Source organism: Chlamydotis macqueenii, chromosome Z, assembly GCF_036417535.1.
Source record: "Chlamydotis macqueenii isolate bChlMac1 chromosome Z, bChlMac1.mat, whole genome shotgun sequence".
NCBI classification, from domain to species: domain Eukaryota; kingdom Metazoa; phylum Chordata; class Aves; order Otidiformes; family Otididae; genus Chlamydotis; species Chlamydotis macqueenii.
The window spans coordinates 9150813-9166862 of record NC_141593.1 but is presented as its reverse complement, the minus strand read 5'-3'; positions in this window follow the sequence as shown (position 1 = coordinate 9166862).

Here is a 16050-nt window from a genome sequence, read left to right as displayed (position 1 = left end):
GTGCAGCCTGAGGCTGGCTGGGATGCATTAAACCCATAAGCGTGAAAAACCTTTCCTTATCCAGGGTGGAAAGGGAGAGCCAGAAGATCACTAGCAGTAAGGCAGACTCAGAGGCTCCTCCTGTGACCCTTGTTTAGCTCTGTCAAGTGCAAACCTAACCCTGGGGTCTCCCTTCCCCTCTGCCTCTTTGGCCCCACACTGCCCAGTTTCCGCCCAGTTTCCTTGGGCAATTCTGCCCCAGTGGTGCCTATTCTATGCCTGTCCAGAGGGATTTGGCAGCTGCGTGGTGTCACTGCAGATGTGCCAGGTGTGGTACGGCTGCTCGGCTTGGGAGGTTCCCTCTCTGCATCCCTTGGTCTGCCTCCTCCACAAACACATCTCCACTTTCCCATAGAAAGAAAAATTTTCTTTCTTGCAGATGTTTTGTCTAGGAAAACATCTCCTCTGCTGTGCTGTGCACTGCCTGTCCCTGCACTGCAAGCACACAACTGTGTTTACATGCACATTCTTCAATCTTGTTTAAATTATCAAGCCATGACTTTATAAGGTCCCTGAGGGGATGATGCTCCAGAAAAGAAGTATTTATTATCAGGAGTCTTGTGAGCTGCTGAGGTGGTCTTTGGTGAAGAAATCAAGTACTTTCCTTGAAAGACCCTGCAAATTGTATTTTTCCACCTTTTATTTAGTTGATGCAGCTTTTGGAAAGGCACTAGTCAGCATTTACAGTGACGGATGGCAGCCGCCGTATTGCAAAGAACAAAAGCAGAAGTGACCTGGATATGCTAGAGCTACAGATCTGCTCTCTTCTCACAGTGCTTGGTTTCGTTTCCCAGCCACTGCGCAATGCTCCCAGCATCTTCCTCTGCCCCTGCTAAGGCCAGATACCCCAGGGAATTCCCGGTGCTGGAGCCTGCAGGGCTGTGGGTTTCACTGCCTATCTGGGGAGAAAGCAGGGCTGAAGTCCACTGCGTCTATCCCTGCGGTTTCCGAAAGCTGTGCCTGTGCTGTGCGATGGCTCTTTGCCAACCGTGGGATCCGGTTGGCTTGGTCGTGGAGATGCTGGCGCTCGGCTCTGCACTTCTCGCTTGGGGTGGGGAGGCTCTGCTCTGCCTGTGTTGCATTGCCCCATTTCTCAGCACAGACATGAGGAGCAGGAGATGCTTTGCAGCATGGCAGGGGATGGTAGGAGGGAAGCTCTCTCCACTTCAGCCTGGTTTCAAGCTAAAAACTGCTCGCCAGCCCTGCTGCTAGCAACCCCAATGCAGGTGGCTTGTTGCAAAAATCAGCATCTCCTGGCATGCTCGTGTGCTGTAGAAGCGGTGTTTAAAACTGCAGACTAAAGCAAAAAATCACCACAAAGAGCCATGGTGAGTCAGCCTCGTATGAAGAGGTGCTCAGATCTGCAGCCCAACTTGCCAGCTGGTGTGGAGGTAATGGGAGAAACGGGGGCCGCGTTGCGCCCGTTGCGATGAGGACAAGGGGGTACACATCCTGCAACTTGCTGCCACCCCATCCAGGTGCTGTCCCCTTCCTCCCTAGTAGGGACAACTGTTGGAATTTGTCTCTTTGTTCCATGAGGACTTCTGTCTCCCTCCTGAGTGATCCTGTACTGCAGGAGCTATTTAAGTAAATCTTGATGGAAGAAGTGGTCCCAGAAGGGACAAGTGGGCTCTGGAAAGGTGTGCACCCACTTGGAAGGGTTTTGGGGGACACCAGTGAGTTTGGCCAGAGATCTGGATGACCTGGCCTCCAAGGGCAGGCTGAAGGAGCTTGAGTTTACCCTGCTTCCAGGAATGGATAAGATGGTCTCCATGTGTGCAGAGGGGTGCTGCAAAGAGAAAGTGAAAAAAGTACTCTCCAAGTTTACTTCTGATAGGTCAAGAAACCACAGGGGTCCCAGGGGTCAGACTTTAGGGGGAAATCCCATGTAGCAGGAAGAGGCAGTTGAAGAAATGCTGCATCTCCACTGCTGGAAACTTTTACGGTTAGACCAGTGCTTGTCAGAAAACTGTAACTAGTGCTGGCCCTGGCTCAAAACAGCACAGATTAAATGACCTAGAGCAGTCCTTCCTAATCCTTCTTTCCCCCCGTTATTCTGGCCAACAAGGTTCCTAGTTGGTGAGGTGGGCTTCCCCTGCCCTATGCTGTTCCTCTGAGGGCTGCACGAAGTCACGGGGACCACGACCTTGGGAATCTCTCTAGAAGGTGACGGTGGGAGGATGGAGTCAGGCTCTGAAGTCCCCACTCATTAGTTGGGTGTTGATGTGAGCCTGCCCATGGCCACAAGAAACCCTTCTCCCCAGGTCCAAAGCCAGGAACTGACCCAGTGCCGTGCGACCAAGGTGCCTTGGGAGTGCGGGGAGAGCTTGGTGAGCCGGGCTGAAGGAAGAAGGTCTTGTGTGGCATCCACAAACCCCCTTTGAAGTGGAGCAGGCTGTGCAGATGCTAATAGTGGTGAAAGGCAACGTCCTTGCTGTCACCATCTGGGCCACATGCTAGTGTGCTCATGGCAAGGGCCTTGGCAGCCTTGGCTCTGTTTCGCCAGCACGATTGGAGTTTGAGTTTGAGAAAAAAAAAGCAAGCAGCCCAAAAAGAGAAGAGAAAAGAGCACTTCAGGGCAAATGTGAAGCCAAAGAGTTTAGCATCAAAAGCCTTTTGAAAGCAGCTGTGGAGCCTTGCTTAGAGATAAATAAAGGCTGGTTTGAAGCTGGAGAGCTAGCTGGCAGGACACGCTGTTCCCATCTTGCCAAACACTTCCTAGACCACCTGTCCTCACAGGGCTGGGTTCCCTGCAGAGCTGCCGTGATGCCGCATGCTCCGGCCGAGCAGCTGGGTGTATCGCCAAGATTCTGATGCTCATCCCAGGCTTGGAGCAGGGGCAGGGCTTGGGGTGTGATGGGGAGGGGGAAGCCCTCGAGGGGTCCTTTCTCTGGAGAGCTCAGAGAGCTGGAGACCTTTCCACCAGGTGGTTTATCCTCACCCTTGCGAGGTTTTGAGGATTTTTGAGTGAGAGGCTGCTGTGAGAGTGTGACTGGCAGGAGATGCGCACTGCCTGGCCCCCGGGTAGTACTGAACTGGGGCTGTGGTTTCAGGCTGGAAAAAGGTCTGCACCATCTGAGACAAGGGACTTTTAACCAAAATGGGCCCTAAAGTGCCTGTGCTTTAACAGAACGAGGAAGAGCTTGAGCAGAAAACATCTGGAACAGGATCAGAAGCCAGACACACTCCCAAACAAAGGAGATACATGGCCTCGGAGGAGAAAACAGACATGTAAATGGAGATGGAGGGTGCCAAGAGCAGGTTGGGTTTCTCTGGATCTCATTTGTCTTTCTTGTGCTGCAACTGTCCAAAGCAAATGCTGGGGGGGCTGTGGCGTGCCAGAGCACGCCAAGGCCATTCATCACATGCTGTGCCAGTAGTCGGGATAAGCCCATAAGGAGCAGAAGCTCCCAGCTGTCTGGAGGGGCTCTGCCTCCTTTGCACCATCAGTTTTGAGGCTGTACAGCCTTTCTTGTACTGCATGCAGGCAAATTCAGGGAGAGAATGGCTTCTCCTAGCAGGGCATTAACCCCAGCAAATGTGACCCTGCGGTGCTTTTCTACAGAGGCTCTGGCTGGGCTTCAGGAGGGTCATTGCTCTCTCTGCTTCCAGAACCCCTTCAGCTCAGTCCAAGAAGGAATTCCTCCTGGTAGGGATCTTGTCCTTTGTGGGGTATTTCTGATTGCACTCACACAGGCCTTCTGGGTCAGTACTTTCCAGTCTGCTGGGTCCCAATCTGCTCGGTTTTGCTTCCTCTCTTCCAGTAAAGCTGCTCTCCTGTACCAGACACTAAGTCAAAAGATGGAGGGAAGGTAGTAATGCAATGATTTTATATGGATCTGCTAAGAAGGGCTTTGTCTGAAAGCCAGGAGATTGAGGCTGTGTGCAGCTCTGGTGCGAAGAGAGTCTGCATCTCCGTGCCACACTTGTGCAGGCCATTGGGGACAGCATGGGCAAAGTGCCGAACCTAGAAATTCCCAAGTGAGCCAGCCTTTTTCTCAGCTGCTTGCAAAGGGAGCTGGAGGAGGCCATGGTGGCTGGGTCCCTGGGGGCTTCCCCACAGGGCAGAGGAGCCTGCGCTGCCCCAGAGGCAGCTTCTTCCTTCCCAGCCTTCCTATGGGATACTTCCATCCAAGGATTTCCAGGCAGAGGATGACTGAGGCCAGGAAAAAGCCATCAAAGAGAGTAAAGCTTGAGTCTGCGGGGGCAGAGCTGCCAAAAGTGCAAAGGAAGCACAGGGCAGGGGAGCTGGGGAAGTCTCTGAAGCAAATAAGATGTACCAGGCTAGTATTCCTACCAGGGCATAGCAGCAAAGGCTGGAAAGTCCCTGGCTGGCTCTTCTGTGTCTGATAAGGCAGTCTGGCTCCAAGCCCTGCCAAAGGAGGACTTGCTTGTGGATTCTTTTTTTTATAGGAAACGGAGGGGAGAGTCCTCAGGATAGCACTTAGAGGGATGGAAAAAGAAAAAGCAGCCAGATCCTTCCTTCAGGCAGCTCCAAGCACAGCCGCAGTATTAGCCAGGCCCCTGAACTGCACAAGAAAGCTATTGGGAAGTTGGGACTTCTCCTCTGCAGGCTGGGAATATAACACTGAAGCCTGCTAAGCCCCTGAGTTCCCCTCTCCTAATGCTACCATGGTTCCCTTACAAGTGCATTGCCACCTCTGGAAACCCTAAAGCTCTTTTAAAGCCTCCTCCTGCTTCAGGGAGGCTGACCCAGGACCACCCTTCAGCTTTGGTTAGACACATCCTCCTCATGTCCCACTGCAGCACTGCCGGGGCCAACCTAGCTGCTCCTGTGCTGATGTTATCCCCAGGTGTGACACCAGCTGCGTCATTCCCCAGAATGATCAAATTGCAAGTTTAAAGAAAACAGGAGTGCCCTCTTTGCATCCTCTGTAGATATGTCATGGAAACCTGCAGTGTAGGGTGCTGGAAGGATGCACCCATCATGGGTGCGTGCACATGGGTTCCAGGCAAGCTCCACCTGGGGAAACTCCTGTGCTGGTGACTCCTGGATGCTGGAGGCAGGTGGTAGGGAAGGATGACCCTGGTTTGTTCTATTTCTTTTACTTTTTCTTTTTCTTACATATCTAATAATGGTCTCATCTGGAGAGAGACCCAGAGTGGTACAGCTTCTGTCCTGACCCAGCACTGCTGTTCTTGTCTCCTCCGCCCTTTGCACTGCTAAATTTCAGCCGGAATCTATTGTATACACCTATTCTCATCAGCTGTTCCACTGCTCCTCTGAATCACAGAGAACATCATTAACCTGCTCCCGTGTTTCTCATCGGTGTCCAATGATCAGCCCCACAGTGTCCCAGATCTATTGAACCCCGTCGTTGCTGCCCTTTGCAAATGTCCTGCTTTCTACAGCCACTTCTCATCCCCCAGCAAGGCTGGGATGAGGGGTACCAGCAGAGACCCTTCCCTGCCCTTCATCCCCAGGAGGTCTTCACCTACCCAGTGTTTCTCACATCCTGAGGAAGCGGCTGCAGATGGAGCAGCCATGAGCGCTGTCCGGGAGGGAGCGTGCCGGTCCTTTGACCTCCCGTCCTGTGGGAATGAGAGAACTCCTGGCTCCCCGCCCTGCCCTAGCAGTGCTTAAACAATGTCCCTGACTCCCCGAAAAATCCCGGCCAGTAGAAAAAGGCAACTACCCGCCGGGAAGGAGAAGGAAGGCACCGCTGATCCTCTTGTCTTTGTTCAGCCAGGCAAAGTCCAAGGCTAGCTGTCACACGGAGCCATTCCCGGGCATGGGTGCGCCAGCACATCCTGGAGACCCACAGGAACTGACAGCAGAGAAAAACAACTGGAGAGGACTTTGCCTGAGAGTATCCAGGGAGGCCTAGGGCTCAGGACACGATACATGAGGTTGGGTAGTCTTTTTGTGTGCTCCCTGTGTCATTCTCTGCTCACTGCGATGGACCCTTCCAGCTCCTGACAGCAGAGAAACAGTTAGGTCCTGGCTGCCCCAGGAGGTTGGTGGGGAACAGGTCTGGTACAGCATTTGCGAGCAGCCTGGACCACATCTGGTGCTGATTGTGGAGTGAAAAACTGCTAAAGGGTCACTCCAACGTATTTTAAGTATTTCGTGGTTTTGTTGTTGTTGTTGTTGTTTTTTTTTAAATTCAGTTTAAACAAACTGTAATTTCTGGGGACAGAGATGCGTAGAATGAACATGGCAAGCCTCAGAGATAGGCACAAAGTAAGAGGCTGCTCTGAGAGATGCCTGCCCTCCACCTAAATCTCTTGCAGCAGCTGTTGCTGCATCCCAAACACAATTTCTGGAGAAGCAAGAGAGTTCGTGGTCATCTTGTAGAAAGACATCCCTTGTCCCCAGCTCCTCTCAGAACAGAGAAGCAGCCTCAGCCGAGCACATTGCCACTTACATCTGTTGGAGAGTTTATCAGGCAGATTTGGGTGCAGTTGTGGGGGAATTACCCCGCAGAGCCCTGCTCTGCAGCCACAATGGGCTCATTCTTCTGTTGTGGCCCTGCCAAGGTGTGTGTGTGTCACTTGCTGTCCCTTTTCTCCTTCCTCGTGTGATGAAGTGGTAGAGCCACTCTTCCGCACATTGCCTGCCTAATCTATTTAGGTGAGATCACAAGCTCTTTGGAGGTCTGAGTCTTTGGACACCATGAGTAACAGTCATGGTTCCTGCAAGGCTTCTCAGGAACCCATGGCCCATGGTCCCTGTGGCCCAAGTGCTGATGCTCCTTGTAGTGTGCATGAAACCCCAGCCATGGTGCTGAGTGCTGGCACTGGCCATGGCAAATGCTTCAGCCCTCTCTTTCCCTCTCTACTGTCCTAAAATTCCAGGAGGAGACTGCCACGCTCCTCCAGACCAGGGGAGCCCTGCTGCGGTCACAAAACTCTTGTCTTTGCTGGAGACGCTATCTCAAGGACTCTGTGATGTGTTGGGATGGGTCCACAAACATCGCTCCCTCCAGCTCCCTTCTCACACAAACACAGAGCAAGGAGAAAGCATCTCCCAAACCTCCTGCAGCATCAGCAGTGGTTGGAGGAGGCAGAGGGAGCTGAGCATGAGAGACCTCCACACACGTCCCATAAAAGAGCTTGCACAACATACAGCAAGCATGGGAGGAAGCCAACATCTCCATCTTGGTGGGTTCTGTGGCTCTTTTTTATCTTCCATGCTGGTACATGTAAGCCTGCATCAGTTCAGAGCTGACCTCACATCAGTGCTCCAGACATATTCCCTCATGCTGTTCCCTGGGTTCATCCCTGCTGACACCCCAAAAATGATACTCTCACCCTCCTAGGGTGCCTGGCTGGTTGTGACTAGATGGCACATGGCCCATTGTACCCGTGTGAGGGCACCGAAAGCCACCTGGTTTACAGCCAGGGATGGGGCAAGGCCAGCCTGCCCAGCCCGCAGCAAGTGCACGACAGTGATTGATGACCAGCTAATCAAGGATGTGTTCCAGCTCCGAGCTGTGCACAGCTAACGTCTCACACCAGCGCCGGCTGCCTCCGCAGCAGAATAAGCTGCTGATTACGCAGCAGTAGATTAAAGAGCTTTTAATATCTTTATCGGGTACAAGATACACAAACTCAGCCTGGTAACTGTCTTCAAGGAAAAAAAAAAGTGAAGGTAAACCTAAACAACCAAGGGAGAATTCAGCGCTTTATCCCCCTTTCTATGATCTGCTCAGCTTTGCAGATTATGCAGCCTTGGGTGCATTTGCCTAAATATTCGCAGTGATATGATGCAGCTTCATATCCTTGAAGAGACACTTGCAGTCCCCATATATCAGTTGTGCCCTCTGTCTTCTCACGTTACCGATGGCAATTTGTCCTTTGCTGCATGGATTTTGTGGCCAGAGAGGCACGTTGTCACTCTGCGTCCTGCCTCCCGGCACAGGCAGCAAGCAGAGGGGCAATGGAGGTTGCACCATCTCCTTGCTGCTCTTGGCAAAGCTGAGGAGCACAGGAGAGATGTGTGACATCCAAAGTCCAGATCCTAGAGACACCAAGAGGTTGGGCTGCCCTTGGTGTGACAGGAGCTGGCTGGGCAGCACCCCGTCCCTGCACATCGTGGGGTTTCTGCTGCTGCCCATCATCTCAGTACCCAGCCTCCTGGTATGCAACGGTCTTTTTCATCTTTTCTGACTTTCTGGATCCCAGCTGTGCTTTGAGGAAGGATATGGGGATTATTATACTGGGGGAATCACAATAGTGGTTGCTGTGGGCTGTGCTGGAGCCCTTGCAGAGGGAACTTACACTTCCCTTTGTAGCCAGTGCCCCAGCAAAGTCAGTAGATCCTTTCCCAGGTTTTTTCTTCGAAGTGGCTGTCTTCAGAAGGAAATGAAAGCATGCGCCTTCAGGCACCAGTACCCTTCCTCTGGGCTCCAGACCCTGGTTAGCTCTGAAGTGTCTCAGGGGTTTCCAGCCCTGCAGAGCCAGAAGCACTACAGAGGTGCAGCAGGCCTGCCGATCACCTGCCAGGTCTTCACTATGGATCCTCAGGCCACACATTGGAAACTGCTGCATTTAAAGGATCGTGATGCAAAAGGGTAGCGAAAGAGGTTACCGACTGCAGGACTTTGTGCTGGAGCAGAACCAACGTGCTCATGCAAGAGGAATAAGCCAACACAACTAAAATCCCGCAGGAAGTGAAGCCCGCTACCTCACTGCAGGATCTAACCCAGCTTCGTTCTCTGCTGGGTTACCTTCCAGTTAGGCCACAGCAGGCTGCCATCCTGGTGATGATGGCACACAAATTGTACTGTGTTTCCTTCCAATGAACGCAGCAGTTATCTCCAGCCACGCTACCGGCAGGAGTCTGAACTTCTCGACTGCCCCACTGCCCCCTGAAGACATAGTGGTGCCCATGGCAAGGCGTCAGGGCTGCGTGGGTGACAGTAACTGAAGCAAATGTCCCCTTGTGCTGGAACACCCTCAGCATCGCTCCTGGCAGTTTTTTTTTGCCCCGGTCAATTAGCCTGGGCAGTTGACCCCAAGGGCAAACACCATTTCCAACAGGCAATTTGGATGCAGTCAAGGAGGGTGAAGAGACTTTAACAGGGTGGAGGCTGGCTGTCCCATGCTTGTTTGCCCAGGGCCAAAAAGCTGTCCCCAGCAGAGAGAGAGCTGTGTGGCTTTATTGCCCTGAAAAGCAAGGTCAGCTGGGTCTGGAGGTGCTCACCCCTCACCTCTGCACACAGCAAAAGCATTTCCCCAGTCCCCTCAGCTACCTTGCTTGCTGACACCTCTCATCCATCCCCTGCTGCAGGGTCTGAACCGGCACAAAGGGGATGCACAGCCCCACAAGCACCAGCACAGCCCCTTTGCCTCACCGCTGCCCCATACCATGGACGTGGCCAAGACCCCGTGAAAGGCCACAGGGAGAGAGGTGCAGGTCCTCACCTAGAGTGGCTTCACCAGCATTTCCAAAGCATTGGCTGCTTCATGCTTAGAGGATGTTCTCACTTGGCAGCACTGGGGGAGGGATGTGGAGGGTATCACCCTGCTGCAGGCAGGAGGGGACATGGCTCCCAGTTTGCGCCAGAGCCCCTGGCTTGCTGGTTAGCTTGGGACTGCTCAGCACCAGCATGAAAGCAGGCTCCAGCCCATCTGAGATGGGAGGGAAAAGCAAGGCCAGGGGGTGAGGGGGTGCCTGCTGCCCATGGCAGCCTGTCAGCGTTTGGAGATGCCATGTAGAGGTAAGAAGCATTTGCATGGTGAAAACCACCCAGGATGAAAAACCCAGAACCTTGAGCCTACAGAGAAGGGCCAGAACTCCCAAGACCTGGACTGGAAAGCTGGAATCAGGCACACATCAAGGAAAAGACGTGACATCCTCAGGCAAGAGGAGTTGTCCATTCCTTGCTGTCCTTGGGTCAGTAGTGAGGGTCAAACTCTCCTGGATCTGTAAATTCTACCTTCAAGAGCGATGCAGCCACTTCTGTTGAACTGCTGCTCTGCCTTCGGAGGCTGTGAATTTGGCAAAGGGATGGGGAAGCCTCAAGCCACAGAGATGCACGAGAACTCACGCCATGTTGTTACTGCTTCTGTCCAGATTCCACGTCCCCAGGCATGTGTCAACACAAGGGTGGGCAGGGATCCCAGCCATGCTGGAGAGGATCACAAGGGCTTTCTACCTGCTCTGCCTGTGGTTCAGTGGTTGTCACGATGGGTCAGTGGCTTCCTGCCCTGAGCCACACCCTGCAGACCTGCTCCCTCGGTTTCTGTTCCCCAGTCACCTTCTTCCTTTCATTTTTATTTTTTCTCTTTGACTATAAATAATCCCCAGAGGGACTTCCCAGCCCTCATGGAGGAAGGGGCAATAATCACTTCCTGAAGGAAGTAGTCAGGATGCTTGAAGGACTCTTCTCACCCAAGTGTAAATGATACCAAACCACTTCCCCGGTCAGGAAACGCTGGAGGTAGCAAGGGCAGAGGATGCTCCCAGAAGCAGGGCTCCCGAGCCCTTTGTGGGGGAAATACAGCTGCCGTCCCTCGCTCATTAATGTTCTAGGGGTGGCTGCCATTAGGAACCCAGCCATTGGAGATCTCTGGTGCTCCTGTTCAAGCCCCATGTTGGCCACAAAAACAGGTGGCATGTGGTTAAACAGCCAAGAGTGCTGCTGAGGGACTCCCAAGGAGTGCTTTGAATGGGATGACTTGCTTCTTCTCGTTCTGCAGCTCTGCACCAGAGATGGCTGCCATCCCCTCTAGCCACTCAGAGGTCTTTGTTTCAGAAGCAAAATCCTCCTCTTAAAAGGCTGTCTTCTTCCCCCGCACCTGGTGGTGAAGCTACCTACACCAGCTGGTGGTCTGGGAGGTCTGCAGGAAGATCTGAGTGCAGGGTCTTCACCCTTGGCTGGTGCTGGGAGCTGCTGATCCCGTAGTGAATGGGGTTGTGCCCTGCACAGACCCTCTTCTCCACACGGGACACGCACAGCTGAGTCGACACACTTCTCTCTCGACATTGTCTAATGGGCTTGATTTGTCCGTATTAAACATTTACCATCCACAGTTAGCTCCTTCATTAGGTATGACACATCATGTTTAACCACACAGCAATACTGCAGCCGTGCCAAAGACAGCAGCAAACGCTCAGAAAACTTCTGCATGAGGTTAATGTAGAGACCATGAGCTGATCTGGTGCTGAATTCAGACAAATGTACACAGCCTGGAAATACATCTGAGCTGGCAGAAGATCTTAGAGAAGCATGCACATCCACCTGCACAGCCTTCATCCCTGCCTTCTTTACTTATACTCGGCATAATGACTGGCCCATGGGCCCGGGGGTTTGCAAGGAGGAACGAGCACACATTCGGGTTGCAAATGACAGCGTATTTAATTCGCAGCAAAGCTTCTGGGTTTCACTTGGTGCCTGTGGAAATTCAAGGTGTTGCCCAGGGTTAACCAGATGCCTCTCCTGCGTTCCCCAGGGTGCTCAGCCCCAGCAGCACAGGGCTGGTTCTTCCAGGTCCAGAGAGAAACCAGACAGGTAGGAAAGAAAATGAAAAATTAAGAAATGACAGAAAAAAAAGAGATGAGGAGCACGCCAGGGGTCCCTGCCAACCCCAGTCCCACTCACCAACAGCATCAGGCCCTTTGCCCCCAGGACTTTGCCCTGAGGAAGGGTTTTCTCAGCCTCCTCTCCCAGGGAAGGCAGATAATTCCCCTGAAGGCTGTTTTGAAGGCAATGTTTGCCATCTAGTGGGAAAATAGAGTTTGGGCATCCCTCCTGCCTGCAGAAGGATGGGGCTTTGAGTCGTTTGGGCAGGAGCTGGGGGCCAGGCTCCCCCTGGCCCTTAGCTGGGCAGCAGCCCCCAGCCGCAGCGGGGAGGAGGAAAACTGGGAAGAGGTGGTGCTGGCTCAGCTTTCTGCAGGCAGCTCACGGGGCTCTTTGCAGCCAGCCACCGGTGCCTGCCTGAGTGTGCATCCCCAGCCCAAGCCCTTGGAGTGGTCCCTGGCTGAGCTGGTGCCCAGCAGAAGTGGGGAGCTGAAAGAAGTGCTCTGAGTAGGGGAGAAAGCAGCATGTCCTGGATAAATGGTGCCTTCCAGGTAAGCATGCCCCTGGGGAGTGGTGCCTTTCAGGGTGGCACCTTCTCGAGCATCACTGTCTTCCAGGACAGCATCGTCTTGGGGATCAGTGCCTTCCAGGTTGGCATCCCCAGCATTTCCTTGGCAATCAATGTCCTTCCAAGTCAGCAGCCTCCCTGGCATCAGTGTCCTTCAGGTCAGAATCTTCCCAACTATCCATGCCTTCCAGGTCAGCATTCCCCTGGGGATCCGTCAGCATCCTCCAGGAGATCCCAGGTGTAGACATGGACCAGCCACTTTTAGCACCTTACCCTATCCAGAGCCATCAGCAGAGAGGTGACTCTGCCAGTGCCCAGCATGTATGTGGTGCTCAGCTACTGCCATGTCTGCTGGATCTCCCAGCATTGAGCAAAGGCTGGGAGGACCCCGTGTGTTGTAACCCTGCAAAGCCACATGAGACTCTCAGAGCCACATTTAACTCTGGCCCATTATTTTCAGGATGCAAAGGCCCTTGCTGTACAGGGCTGTCTGTATGCTCAGCACTTGTTCCATGCAATCCTGGAAACCTAAGCAGCAGTGGAGTCCCCCAGCTGGTTGAGGAGCTCCTGTGTAGAGGTGGGCCATGCTGTCCACAACCTCTCTTTGCCTGGTCTGCCCCTGCAGACAAAGCAGCTGATACGGAGCTGGAGAAGAAGATGGAGTTTCTACTATGGGGAAAGGAGGAGGTAATTGCTGAGCAAGTGACATGGCAGCGTTGAGGAGATACGGTCCTCACACTGCATGGCACAGGAGATGTCCGCACAGGGAATATGCGGTGGGGACTGCTGTAAAAAGCGATGTGACTGCATGTGTCCCCCCTGGTGCCACCACACTTCATGTCAGGCACACAAAACACTGGGAACTCTTGCTTGGAAAACAAGACTGTTTTCAGTGTAAAAAAAAAAGCTGGCAGGAACGTTCTGGGCTTGGTGAGCTCATCCAAAGAACTGCTGCTGCTTTGAGGAGCATGCAGCCATCTGAGAGCATCACAAGCAGCAGTGCTTGGGTACAGCTAAGCTGCTGGCTTTAGCCTCCCACCATCTCTACTGCCACGTGCTTGGCGTCTCCCAGCTGTGAAAGACCAAAAGCATCCTGGAGGCAGGGAAGGGGACAGCCCCAGCAAGCAAAGAAAGAAACAACCCATTCCTGCAGGGAGAAGACTACAACGGGGCAGCAAGAAGAGGTATCTCAGGCCTCTCCCCCTCTCTCCACATCTGTTTGGATGCTAGCACATCTGGCTTGGCAGGAGATGTCTCCCCTTCTTTCTTTCAGGAAAGAGCGGATGATCAAGAAGGACTTTGCAAGCCTGTGGCAGCTAGAAATGGAGGCAGATGAAGAAGAGGGAGTATGGGTGGTCTGAAGGGTCTCCATGGGCTGGGCACTTGAACCCTCTAGCAAGACCCCAGGCAGAGGCATCCCACATGCAGGTGAGATGAAAGCTATGGCAGAGTGAATGCTCGGCACTAGGTTTTTAAAGCATTTGTGTTTGGATTCACTGTGTGCCCAGGGCAGGGTTCCTGCTGCTCCTCCACTCTCAGTGCCCGGACAGCATGAGAGAAGCAGCTCCCAAGGGGGATGCAATCCCTCTGGAGATGCCCCACACTGTCCCCTGACATTCTTGGCATCTGCACTGGTAACAGTTTGGGCTCTATCTCCTCACATCAGCTGGGATGCCATTTCCACAGGGAGCAGGATGCATGGGTCACACCTGGGACTCATTCCCAAACACCATCCTTGCTTTGCCCACGGGCCTCCCCTTGCCAGCCTTACGCATTTGGCCTCCCAGCCATTTTCACCAGTCAGCCCCTGCATAACGAGCATCTTTGACACTTAGGATTGTATTTGAGTGTCCAAAATGCCCATTTCTCTGTCTGTTCATTCATTCACACAAGCATATATCCATCCCTTTGTCCCTCTACCAGCCAATGCACGCATCCACCTACACATCTGTACACATTCCCTTGATCTATGCATCCTTCCCTCCCTGCTGAATCACTGGTGGTATACGTACCCTTTCCTTTCTTCCTTGCCTTGTGACACACATTTCATGTCCCTTCCACAATCTGCCAGGGTTGCTTTTACTTCTTTCCTTGGCTCACGATGTGGCGGAGAAGGAAGCAGGAGCAGCCATGCGAGGTAAGTTGAGACTGTTTTGCTTCACAGTCCTGTGCAATCTGTCTCCTCCCCTGCAAAATGCGGGCTGATACTGGCATAAGGGAGAGGTGGAGGCTGGGCCCGAGGGCCAGACCAGATATTTGGCAGGGTCTGTGGCAGTCAAGTAGCCTGGGCACTGCTGCACAACTGTCCACAACCGGTGGCCCACCACAATGGCTTTGGCCCAGGCTGTTGCGTTCCCAAATGAGCCCTGCACACAGCTGGGTGGCTGGTGTGCTCCAGCCCCTGCTCGAGAGATGCTCTGTATGAGGCCTCCCTGTGCTGCATGGAGACAAGAGGCACAGACACCAGCCTCTCTGTGCCTCAGAACTGGGGACCTTCCTTGACACCCGTCATTGCCTGCTGGAAATTCTGGGCCCTCAGCAGGACGTGGGTGTTGCTCTCCTGCACTTCTCCCTGCTGCTCGTGTGTGCAGCCCACAGGCTGCTTCGACCTGGCACAGCCTCAGCATCCCCAGACCTGGCTCGTACCAGCTCCCTCCGTGATCTTGGCACACCATCTGCCCTGAGGAGGGTGGGATACCGTGGCAAGGCAAGTTTGGAAGTGCCTCTGCCTACTCCGGGCAGGGTGTGTCCAGGCAGGGCTCCAGCCTGCAGCAGGAAGCCTCCTGCTTGCTCAGCCACCAAAGAGCCCGAGCCCTGGAGGAAGTGCCCTGGCCCCGCGGTGGGACAGGGAGGTGCCGGCGCTGGGACTGCTCTCGTGGTCCCTTCCTGTTTTTCTTCTCCACGGCTTGAAGGCAAAGTTGACTTTGGCATCTGGAGCCCTCTACTTTATCCCAGATTGCTGTTCACCCCAGCCCTCCCCTTGCATCCTCACTGGCGCAGTGGAGAGCCCTGTTCGCCCATGTCCGGTGCCAAGGCATCCTTCCTCCGGGCGGCTGGGTGCGCAGCACCCAAAACCAAACATCTTTCCCCATCAAGCACTGATCTTGCTGCTTCCTTGGGGTAAGTGATGTCCCTTTGTCACATTTGCAGGCTGTTGGGGCAGCCCCTGAGCCACGGGGCATCCCCTGAGCCATGGGGCATCCCAGCAGGCAGCCATGGTGCAGGCAGACTTCACGGCAGCACACAGAGCTCTCGTTTGCTCTTGGTATCTCCATCTGCCAAATGGGTTGCAGGTCTCGTTTGTAAAGCTTCCATCAGAGGGGAGAGGGGTCACCCTCCAGGGCCAAGGGCAGCAGGATGCAGTGATGAGGACCAGATATGCATCTGCTGCCCTCAAGCCACTCTGCTCACCAGAATTGGGTATCCGGACCAACTGGCCAGGCAAGCCCAGGTAAGGACGGGGACACAGAGCTCGGCACATGGGGACAGCACAGGTGTGGGTCCCCTCTGCCTGTCATTTCTCATCCACCCACCTGAGCTTGCCTGCACAGTGCAGGCACACGCTCCCTTTGGATATGCAAGGCTCTGGTGGTCTTTTCTCCCCCTAGCCAGCAGCAACTCCCTTCCATTTAGAGCATGTCTGGACTTCCCGGAGTGTATAAGCAGGCAGGATATGGGGCCAGTGCCGCTGGCTCATATTCTGTCCCATTTTCTGGCCATGGCGCTGCTGTGTCTTGAGCAGGCGTCAGACTCTAAACCAGCACCAGGTGCAGGGAAGCCACTGAGCTCAGTTTGCAAACCCTGGAGCCACAGGACATCACCTGTGTGGACCTGGGCTGGGACCCTGCAAAGCCAAGCACCAGCATGGGCAGCCCCTATGTCGCCACACCCAGGCTGGGGGTGCAGGGGTACCCAGCAAGGGCAGAGGGGTCTGTGGGCACAGTCATTGCAAAA